Source organism: Ananas comosus, unplaced genomic scaffold (assembly GCF_001540865.1).
Source record: "Ananas comosus cultivar F153 unplaced genomic scaffold, ASM154086v1, whole genome shotgun sequence".
Classification (NCBI taxonomy): Eukaryota; Viridiplantae; Streptophyta; class Magnoliopsida; order Poales; family Bromeliaceae; genus Ananas; species Ananas comosus.
In genome coordinates, this window is record NW_017893535.1 from 8,658 (window position 1) to 20,590 (window position 11,933).

Genomic DNA, 11,933 nt, shown 5'->3' on the forward strand with positions numbered 1-11,933 from the left:
AAAACTTGTCAAAGCCTTTTAAAACAAGTAGGATAGATCCACATATCATTCTTCACACTCGAACTTCGCAATTTGCAAAAGTTCAGTGTATTACAGCTGTATTTTTATTTTAGCGATCAGTCGCAAAATATATAAATTTTTATTCGCCCTTATTAAGTTTAATATTTTTTTCTGTAATATTTTTCTTTTATCCAGTCTAGAATTTTATGGCCCTAAAAGATGGGCCTATGCCGTAGCCTGCAGCATGTCACGACATAAAGATTTTCTCCGCGATTTCGCTTTGCAATCACCCAAACTCCAAAGCGGACATCTGACGGAGGTTTTGGCTTGGAATCTTCTAGAAGCTTCTACGCGGATCTCGAGACTGATGGTGCGCATACCGGAGGGTCAAGAGTCTCTTAGAGTTTCTAGGTGGGTAATAAATGTAAGACTCTTAGAGTTCTATGCTTATTTATTAGGACCCTTGGGAGACCGTGTGGCCTCCCCTTTTGGCTAGTGGTATTGTGCCCCTTGGCACATTTTCATTGGCGTTATGGGCTGCGAGTGGCCTATAAATAGTGTGGCCTCCACCCCTCTTATTTTCAAAATCTCATATTGTATTCTCAAGTTTAAAGTAATAGAACAGCTTTCTTCATATCTCTCTCTAGTACTTAGTCTAGGGCGAGTGAGGTCCTAACTTAACAAGCAGAGAGGCAGGCTTGCTCACTTCGCGAAGGAAGGCGAGCGCCGTACGGATTTTGCGAACCAAACCGTTAAGTCCGTGACAGTTGGTATCAGAGCCGGTTCGAGAAGGAGCTATATCGTCATCCGAGGCCGGTGCTGGCGATGTTGGGGGTGAACCCTCCAAGCAACCCTCCAAGGGGAGCAAGCGCAAGGACACACGAATCACGAAGAATTCCGCGTCGGTCGAGGACCGCCTTGCACTGTTAGAGGACATTCTATCGAAGGTGGGAGAAAGGTACACCGAGATGGCCGATACCTTTAACGCCTTTAATGACGATGTTCGCAGTATGGAGGAGAGCGTCGCCACTGCCATGGCGACCTTTCGAAGCGAGCTTGAGAAGCTCCAAGGCAACATCACCCGTCGTGACGAGGAGCGGAAGAACTTAATCAAGGAGCTAGTCACTCGAGTCGACAAGGTCGAGGACCTCAAGACGAGAGTGACTATCCTTGAGAAGGCGGTGGCTCGAGGCGGCGAGACGCAGAAGGAGTACACCCCAAAGGTCCACGTTCCTGAATCCCAATGCTTCAAGGGCACGCGCGACGAGAAGGAGATAGACAATTTTCTTTGGCACATAGAGCGCTACCTCAAGGCGCTAAAGATGGAGGACGAGGAGGACAAGGTCCAGACCGCTTCCATGTACCTCACCGACGATGCGATGCTGTGGTGACGTCGGCGTTCTGCAGAGACCGAGAATGGCCAATGCAAACTAGATACTTGGGAGGACTTCGTGCGCGAACTGAAGGCACAGTTCTACCCCGAGCACGTCGAATACTTGGCGCGGAGGCAACTTCGACGGCTCAAGCATACAGGATCCCTCAAGGAGTATGTCAAGGAATACTCCAAGCTGATGCTTGCCATCACGAGCATGGCCGAGGAGGATCGGCTGTTCTTCTTCCTCGACGATCTTCAACCGTGGGTTAACAAGGAGCTCGTGGCGAGAGACGTCAAGGACGTAAGCTCCGCTATTGCCCAGGCGAAGAAGTTGCTCGAGTATGACAAGCCGGACTTCGCTCGTGGCAAACCATCTAAGGCGGGCAAGGCCAAGGGTGGGGAAGACCGCCACGATCAGCGTGATCACAAGGGCCAAGAGCGAAAAGGCCCTCTACAGAAGAAGAAGACGATCTTTTGCTATGTCTGGGGGGGTGATCACTAGGCGAGAGATTGCCCAAAGAAGAAGACCGTCAACGCCATCCAAGCGGAAGAGGGCGAGGAACAAGCGGAGACGAAGATGGGCGCGCTACAACTCGTCAGCGCGATCCAGGGGCAGGCGAGCAGCAAACCGCTCAAGAAGGCGCTTCTGTTCGTGGATGTGACCCTCAACGGGAGGGCCACTCAAGCGCTTATGGACACTGGAGCGACCCACAACTTCATCACCGAGTCTGAGGCCAAATAGCTGGGCCTCACACTCGAGAAGGACACGACCAAGATCAAGGCTGTCAACTCGGTGGCACAGCCTGTCGTGGGAGTAGCCAAAGGGGTGTCGATCGCTGTAGGACCCTGGTCGGGTACAGCGAACTTCACCGCCGCGACCATCGATGACTTCAAAGTCATTCTCGGCATCGACTTTCTAGCTTCATCGAAAGCGGTCCCGATGCCTCATCTCGGGGCCTCGAGCATCATGGAGGAGGCAGCCTCATGCATGGTCTTGGCGAGCCGCAGCGAGCCAGCGGCAACCCACACCCTCTCCGCTCTACAACTGCGGAAGGGGGTGAAGCGCGGAGAAACCACTTATCTTGCGGCCATCAGCGAGGTGAGCAGTGAGGACCTCTAGGAGGAGGGCCCTCCAGCGGTAATCGATGCAGTCCTAGGGGAGTTCGAAGACATCATGCCCCAGGAGTTGCCCAAAAAACTTCCATCCAGGCGGGAGGTAGACCATGCGATCGAGCTCGAGCCAGGAGCAAAGCCACCAACAAAGGCACCATACCGTATGGCCCCGCCAAAGCTCGAGGAGTTGCAGCGTCAACTGAAGGACCTCCTCGATGCAGGCTTCATCAGGCCGTCGAAGGCACCCTACAGAGCACCAATCTTGTTCCAAAGGAAGAGCGACGGAAGCCTGCAGCTCTGTATTGACTACAGAGCGCTCAACAAAGTAACGGTAAAGAACAAGTACCCTATTCCCCTTTTTGCTGACTTGTTTGACCAGCTTGGCGGAGCGAAGTTCTTCACCAAATTAGACCTTCGCTCGGGGTACTACCAAGTCAGGATCGCGGAAGGCGACGAGGAGAAAACGACATGCGTGACGAGGTATGGAGCCTACGAGTTCCTTGTCATGCCATTCGGTCTGACGAATGCGCCGGCGACCTTCTGCACCCTAATGATCAAACTATTCCACCCCTACCTCGACCGCTTCGTGGTAGTGTACCTCGACGACATCGTCGTGTACAACAACACTCTGGAGGAGCACGTCGAGCATCTGCGGACGATCTTCGAAGTGCTGCGGGAGAACCAACTCTATGTCAAAAGGGAGAAGTGCTCCTTTGCGAAGGAGGAGGTGCACTTTCTTGGCCACTGGATCGGCCGAGGACAACTCTATATGGACCAGCAGAAAGTGCGGGCGATCTGCGAGTGGGAGGCCCCCACGACGATGTCCAAGTTGCGATCCTTTCTCGGACTCGTCAACTACTATCGCCGCTTTATCGCGGGCTACTCCGCTCGAGCGGCCCCTTTGACGGATCTGCTGAAGAAGACCCAGTCACGGGACTGGACCCCTCGATGTGCGGAGGCATTCGAGGACTTAAAGCGGGCGGTGACGGAGGATCCGGTGTTGCGGCTTCCCGACTGCAGCCGTCCATTCGAGGTACATACTGACGCCTCTGATTTTGCCATTGGTGGTGTTCTTGTGCAGGACAAACACCCCATCGCCTACGAGAGCCGCAAGCTCAACAACACCGAGCGGCGATACACGATGCAAGAGAAGGAAATGACCGCCGTAGTGCACTGCCTCAGGACTTGGAGGCACTATCTCCTTGGAAGTAAGTTCGTTGTGCGGACGGACAATGTCGCGACGAGCTACTTCCTCACTCAGAAGAAGCTGTCACCCAAGCAGGCGAGGTGGCAAGACTTCCTGGCGGAGTTCGACATGGAACTCTTGTACAAACCCGAGAAGGAGAACCAGGTGGCTGACGCACTCAGCCGCAAAGCCAAGTTGGCAGCGGTATGCTAGCTCCAAGGCGCGATCAGGGAGCGAATCCGCGAAGGGACTTGCGAGGACCCTGTAGCCCAAGGACTCATGCGACTCGTCAAGGAGGGCAAGACGCAGTGGTTCTGGCTTAGCGATGGGTTGCTCCTCACCAAGGGGCGGCACGTCTATGTGCCCAGATGGGGCAATCTTCGTCGCGAGCTCATGAAGGAGTGTCATGACTCCAATTGGGCTGGACATCCGGGACAAAAGCGGACTATGGCGCTACTTGAGGCCGCCTACTATTGGCCTCGCATGCACGACGACGTGGAGGCGTACGTGCGGACTTGCCTTGTGTGCCAGCAAGACAAGGTGGAGCGCAAGAAGCCTGGGGGTCTCCTCGAGCCCCTACCTACACTGACGCGTCCGTGGGAGAGCATTTCCATGGACTTCATCTCCACCTTGCCCAAGGTAGGGACGTTGGGGTCCATCCTCGTGGTGGTGGACCGATTCTCCAAGTACGGGACTTTCATCACTGCACCAGTGGATTGCACGGCAAAAGAAGCAGCGCGGCTCTTCGTCAGCAATGTGGTGAAGTTTTGGGGGGTCCCCGAAAGTATTGTGAGTGACCGCGACCCTAGGTTCACGGGCAAGTTCTGGACAGAGGTGTTCCGGATCTTGGGGTCGGAGTTGCTCTTTTCCACCAGTTTCCACCCGCAGACAAACGGCCAGACGGAGCGGGTGAATGCCTTACTGGAGGAAAACCTGCGGCACTATGTCAGTGCAAACCAGAAGGATTGGGTGCATCATCTGGACGTGGCCCAGTTCTCCTACAATTTGCGGCGGAGCGAGTCAACCAACCTTAGCCCATTCGAGCTGGCAACGGGGAGGCAACCACTCACTCCGCATTCTGCTACTGCGGGCGAGCAGGGCCGCAGCCCAATAGCTCTCCAATTCACTTCTCATTTGCAGGAGAAGGGGGACATTGCGAGAGCCTATCTCGAGAAGGCGGCCCGCCGAATGAAAAAGTGGGCCGATGCAAAGCGGCGACCCTTGGAGTTTGCCGAGGGAGATCGAGTGTTGATCAAGCTGCAACCTCAACAGTTCAAGGCATTTCGCAAAGTGCACCGTGGGCTTTTGCGAAAGTACGAGGGGCCTTTCACTATCGTGAAGAGGGCGGGCAAGGCAGCCTACAAACTGCAATTCCCCGCCAACTTGAAGATTCATCCTGTCTTTCATGCTAGTTGCCTGCGGCCCTACCATGAAGACGCTGAGGACCCGAGCCGGGGCGTGTCGCAGCGCGCTCCCGCCACTATGACCACTGCAATCGACAAGGAGGTCGAAGCCTTGCTGGACACTCGCACCATTCGGCGTCGCGGAGTCCCGAGGAGCGTCGAGTACCTTGTCAAGTGGAAGAATCTCCCACATGGCGAGGCAAGTTGGGAGAAGGCCGACACTCTCTGAAAGTATCAGAAACTGATCGATGACTTCCAACACCAGCGCGCGACGAGGGCGTCTGCGCAATAGGTCGGGGAGGTTGTCACGACATGTCACGCCCCGGGGTCCCTTTTAGTTTAAAATATAGCGGAAGAGTGTCTGAAATTTTTTTTTTTTTTTTTGTTTGAAAAGCCTGACCCAGAGTATGCCAGATCCGCCACACAAACACAGGGAATCCACTGTTCACAACGGACAGAGTCTCCCTGTATTTGCACGTTCACACAAGTACAAGAAGTAACCAGGTACAACCACAACCAAATGAACATACAAATACCAACCAAACATAATATACACCATTCACATCACAGGTTCACATTTATATGTTCGACATTTAAACATAAATCCACATCTATCAGTTAAAATGTTTCCAACCACAGAAATAGGTTTTGAAATACTAAGATGCAAAATCCACAGAAAATCTTTTGAAAACTGTTTCCTACACGGAAACCTTTATTCTTTAAAAACGCTACCACGAGGGGTAGAAAACCTTTTATTTCACAAAATCCATTTATTACATTCACGAAAATCCATATTTTCAAATGTAATAAAAATACTGAACCATATAACTATCTAAGCTATAACAACTGAAATAATAAGGGTAATAACTATACCGAAATAACCTGGGTCGGAAGCTCTATCGACCGCTACACACGTACCTCACGTCTCGTCCCACTACTCATCACCCGCGATACCTGAAAAATGGTGGGGGAGGTGAGAACATGTAAACATGTCTCCCCTCCCAGTGGGTACCGCAAGCCGAAGAAGGCGAGGAGTACTCACCGGATCAGGAAGAGATAACCAACAGTATGGGTAAGTAAAATACAGTAGCAACGATAATGAACGAACGAGATATATATATATGAAAATACAACTACCGCTACTGTAATGTACAACTGCAAGCATACAAGGATATCAAAACTATAGTAGCAAGACAACTGTAAAGAAAGAACTAGAAGTATATATGCAACAACCGCTACTATAGCTATATGCGTCAACCGGACGAGAAGTCCAAAAGTACCCAATCTAAACCGCCGTGTCGGTCTAAGGACCTCAGGCAAAAGCCACTATCTGCTCACACCTGGCATGTAACCCTAGCACAAAGAGAACACCGCTGGGCTCACGGGTCGGATGTACGACCACTTTTCCGGAAAAGAACACCCTCCTGCGGGGGATCAACCCGCTGGTGTACGTGAAATGCACTCGAGCTGTGGCGATCAATGCAGATATGATCAATAGCCAACCGTCGGCAATCAGCCGACAATCACCGCCCCTCGGGGCTAACCGACCGTGTAGGTCATCAAGTAACAACGTGAACCGACCAAGATGGGTCAATATACAGAAGTAACGAACGACCAAACAGGTCACCGATGCAAACAGGAGAACCGACCAACCAGGTCACAAGTATAGTATATACGAATGCCATCTACTCTACCCCTATACAGGATACTACACATAGAACAACCAGGCAGAGTAAATAAAGATAGTATGTGGACACTGCTCGATGTCAACTAAAAGTACGAACGCAAGAACCGACCGATAGGTCACAGGAGTGTATTCGATATAGTCCAGAACAACCGTCAGCACCAGCCGACAATCCTACCCCTCAGGGTATACCGACCTCAAAGGTCATCGAACGACAGAAGTCAAGAACCAGACCAACCCAATACATAAAGCAACAACCGACCAACCATGTCAACAGATATAAGATAAAAGCACTGATCAACTAGGTCACCAAAACAAAGTACGAGAACCGACCAATCAGGTCACCGAAATAAAGTACGAGAACCGACCAATCAGGTCACCGAAACAAAGTACAAGAACCGACCAATCAGGTCACCGGTATCACATATGGATAAACTACTCTACTCCTACACATGATACTAAGCATAGAAACATATGAGTAGAGTATAATAGAAACAACGGGGATGCAAGCTCAATGCGATAGTAACAATAGAAGAGTAAGGGTAAGAAACCATAACCAAGCGTGTACCACTGTACCGACGTCGGATCGAAGTACCCACCTATACAAGTCTGGATCAGATCTCACGACGGCGGGGAACAGAGCAACCGGACCTACGAAGAGTCCACAAGATCAGAAGGAAACCCTAATGTCAGCAACTAATATAAAATCCCCAGACAAGGAACCACGGGAATCGGTTTCCCAAGACCGATTGCCGAATCACATCGGGTGTCCCGAATATCGCACCGGGGCTTCGCCGGGGTCCACTAATTGTCCCGGAACTCCCCAACTCCAACTGGGAGTCAACCGCTGCCACTAATACTCTATAATAACCCACATTGGCAGCAAACACCACACTTCGCCTCGGAACAGACATCGTTGACTAAACGTCTCGAACCGGGTTCCCGAAAGTGTCGTTTTTGACACCGGGACCCACCAGTCGCTCACCCGTCGTTTCCGAACCCCCGAAACGACACGGGTGACCTGCCAAGAAGGCTTAGCGACATCACAACAGATCCCGAGGCACCGTCGGATAAAAACCGAACTAAGATCGCGTTCCGTCGACGAATTTCGCCGTGAAACGCCCCAAACAAGGCTTTTCGATCTCCGCAGTGGCTTGGGGCCTTGGACGATTAGTCCAGAGGTTACCCTCAGCGTTTACACGCTGTCCACAGCGACCGAGTCGAAGTTATAAGCAAGAAAGCACAACATGAACCCTAAAATCTATCATTTTATGCGATTTTCGACAGTTTTTAAGGCCCGATCTTGCGATACGAGGTTCGCTGGGTCAACCGTCGCACCCGCTGATAGATTTCAGCGTGCCGGAGACCGTGCTCACCATTCGGAGCACAATCGGCGACTGCGGTGCGCGCACAAGCGACGCGAAGGTCAGCGAAGCAGCGCGCACCGCAGGAAGATCGCGGTTGCCCGAGCAACCAAGGCATCTCAGGGCTCGACGGAAGTGAGCACGATGTTCAGCACGACCTAAGGATCATCGTGCTCACTTCCCGAGGTCAAAAAGACCATTCGAATAGCCGAAAAAGTCACCGGAAAGTGGGAAAACAGTGCTGGAATGCATAAATGGACACTCACAGTGAGGGGGGAGCTAGGGTTGGCCGCCGGCGGTATTCCGGCAGGCGGTCCGGCCGGGGAGGGGTGCACCAGGTGGCGGGGCTCCGGGGCACTCCACGTCAGGCGGCGCAGGGCGGCCGGAGGTGCGGCGGCGGCGTACGGAGCCGCCAACTCCCTTGCGGTTTGCTGTTTTCCAACAGCTGCCGGCGGCGACGCGGCGGCCGGGGCTGGTCGGGGCCGGTCGGGGATGATGCCAGGGGTCGAGGCGGTGGCCGAGCTTGCGTCGGCGGGTGGCAGCGATGCCCGGGCGTGAAGGTGGCCCGCGTTCGGCCCCTACAGCACACAGGCGGCGGCAGTGGGCTCCTGCGGCGGCCGGCGGCCCTCGAGGGTGGCCGGGGTCGGGCGCGGTGGTCGCCGGACGGTCGGCGGAGACCTCCGCGGCCGTCGGGAAACGGCGGCAGGGCTCACACACCCGAGCCACCCAGCTTCGGCCTGGGTGGTGTCCCTGGGGCCGCAGGCGGCTACGGCGGCTCCGGCGGCGCACGGCGACGGTGGGGGTCGGCGGTGACGGTGCCGGCGGGGGTGCCTGGGTCGGGGCTCACCTCACCCGAGGCCTGGCCGGCTCAGGATGGTGCTTGGTACTTCCTCGGCCAAGGTGGAGGGAGAGGGAGGAAGGTTGGAGCTTGGGGAAGTCTTTTCCGGCGACGGCGGCGGCTGCCGGCCGCCGGGGTGCAAGCACGGCGTGGGCAGGGGGCCTCCTAGGCGGCTGGTGCACAGGGAGGGCTAGGGTTAGGGTTAGGGGATCAAAAACCCTAGGTACACTATATATACATAAGGTGCAAATTGCAAGTAAGTCCTCCAAAACTCAAAATTTCGTAACGAGTCCTCCACAGTGCGTGTAAAACGCGAGGATACCCCTCCACGTGCGATCCCACGCAAAACGGTACATAAAATGTCGCATCTTTTGCGAAATTACCCATTTTCCAACACCGACCTCTCCTCGATCAACGTGCGATCTTCGCAGATCCGTCCGTCAGATTTGCGAACGGATTGCACCAGTGCGATCAGCACCTCGGAGACAACAAAGCTACGATTTTGTTTCACCACGATCGATCACGGATTCACGACAAAATCCAAACTTTCTTTCCAATAGAAGGAATAACACATAAATACATATAAAACATGTATTTTCGGATTTTCTCGAAATTCGTGCATCAAACTCAAAATCCGTCAGCGCCAGTAGTTCCAAAATAGCTGAACCGGTCGAAACGAGCTATTGGATCGCTATGAACGGAGTCCGGTACGCGTAGAAAGCCAACTCTACTCCGTGGCTTCACCGAAAAATCGGAGTTACTATTCACTTAATTGAAAACTAATAATCGCGTAACTTCTCCGTTTTAGCTCATTTTCGCCTGAAACTTGACGAGTGCTTATGTAATTAGATTACACACATAAACATCATCAACCGAGAGTTTAGTTGCACAGTCAAAAAATCTCAGTCCTTACATTTTGCTTCATGTTGGGTTTTCCACCATTGGAGAAACCTTGGAGTTGTGTTTGAAGCTCATTGGAGGAAAGATCTTCAACCCTAGCTCCTTCCTAGCTTGGTTTGAAGCTTGTTGAGAGGTTAGTAACCATGATCTCCTCTTTGGATCGCTTTTTGGTGAATTTTTGTAATGAAAACCTAGAATGAGAAATCTAGGATTTTATTTGGGGATTTTTGATTTGTGGCTTTTGGGGCTTAATTGATAGGTGTAGAACCTTCTTCTAAATGGGTTTAGAAGTACTCTAGCTCTCATTTGGAATTTGGGAGGGTTTTCTACCATTTAAGGTGAGTTTTAATCTTATGTTGGGTTGATTAAAGATTGACTCATGGGGTATTCGTTCATTGCGCCTAAAGGGCTGTTTGGTTTGACGTAAAACTGCGAAAAAAAATTTTCGGTGGAAAAAAATTTTCGGTAGAAAAAAAATTTTACGTAGTGTAGTGTTTGGTTTGTAGGAAAAGAAAAATAGTTTTCGATTATGGTTGTTTGGTTGAAGGAAAAGAAAAGTAGTTGAAACCTATATAATATATTTTTTATTATATATATATTATTATTATATAATAATTAATATACTATATATATTATTATTATAATTTTTATATATTATTACTATAAATATTATTAATATATAATAATTAATATATTACATATATTAATATTATAGTTTAATATTTAATAAATAAAATATATTTAAAATACATTATACAATAGGTATATAATATAATATATATAATAGTACATATATTTAATACTATAAAATAATTTACCATATATTTAATAAATAATATTTACAAATAAAATATTATATATAATTGTATATTTATATTAAAAATAATATATATATATATATATATATATAGAGGTGGAGAGAGAGGGGTCTATGGACCTCTCTCTTCACGTGCCTCTGCGGTCCACGAGGGCCGCTCGACCTCGTGGATCGCGCTTTTCTCCCCCCCCTCACGGCGTTGTGCGTTTTCGTTTTCCGCTCAATTTGAGCGGAAAATGAAAACCCCCGTTTTCATCCCAACTTTTCGGGGAAAATTTTTTTACTACCAACCAAACATTCGAAATCCACTTTTCAACAGAAAATTTTTTTTCAGGGTGGTTTTACAAGCAACCAAACACAGTCTAAGCTAAGAGCGAAATTACGTGCTTGAGATGATCCAACTCAAAAATATTGACCATCCAAGACTTAGTCCTGTAAAATAAAAAAATAGTGATAAGAATAGTGTATCTAATCTATTTACTTCATCAAAAAGTAAAAAATATTGTTAATGTATACCTAAGACATACTAAATTAAATATAGTATAAGCTGAAATATTGTGGCTGATATGTATTTCAAATGTTGTCTATTTTCAACATCCATCCAAGTCTTATCTATCTTGATATTTATTTATTTGCAGTATATTTGGATATTAAAGTATAACAATGTACTATTTATAAAAAAATGTACTTATTTTTTCAACAATCGGTACTTTATTAAATATTTTATCACTTATTAAAGGGCCTTGAAATAATTAAATTATGATATTATAAAAACGTTAAAATTAAATTATGAAATTCTATAATTTTTATCGTATGCTGTCACGCCCCGGGGTCCCTTTTCAGTTTAAAACAAAGCGGAAAAGCGTCTGAAAATTTTTTTTTTGAAAAACGTGACCCCAGAGTATGCCAGATCCGCCACAAATACAGGGAATCCACTGTTCACACGGACAGAGTCTCCCCTGTATTTGCACGGCGTCGGTCAAATACACAGTACAACCAGGATACAACCACAACCAGATGAATATAAAGATAACTATACATTCATACATTCACCATTCACATCACAATTTTACATTCAAGGTTTAAACAGAAATCCACAAAAATCTTTTGAAAACTGTTTCCTACACAGAAACTTTTATTCTTTTAAAAACGCTACCACGAAGGGTAGAAAACCTTTTATTTTACAAAATCCAGAAATCCACATTTTCAAATGTAAATAAATACTGAACCACATAAACTAACTAAACTATATA

At 49.1% G+C, this 11,933-nt stretch overlaps 1 pseudogene; it reads left to right on the top strand.

Moving 5' to 3' along the window:
* Nucleotides 1-8,669: 8,669 nt before the first annotated feature.
* Nucleotides 8,670-11,933, top strand: part of LOC109706267 — a 14,538-nt pseudogene continuing 11,274 nt past the window's right edge.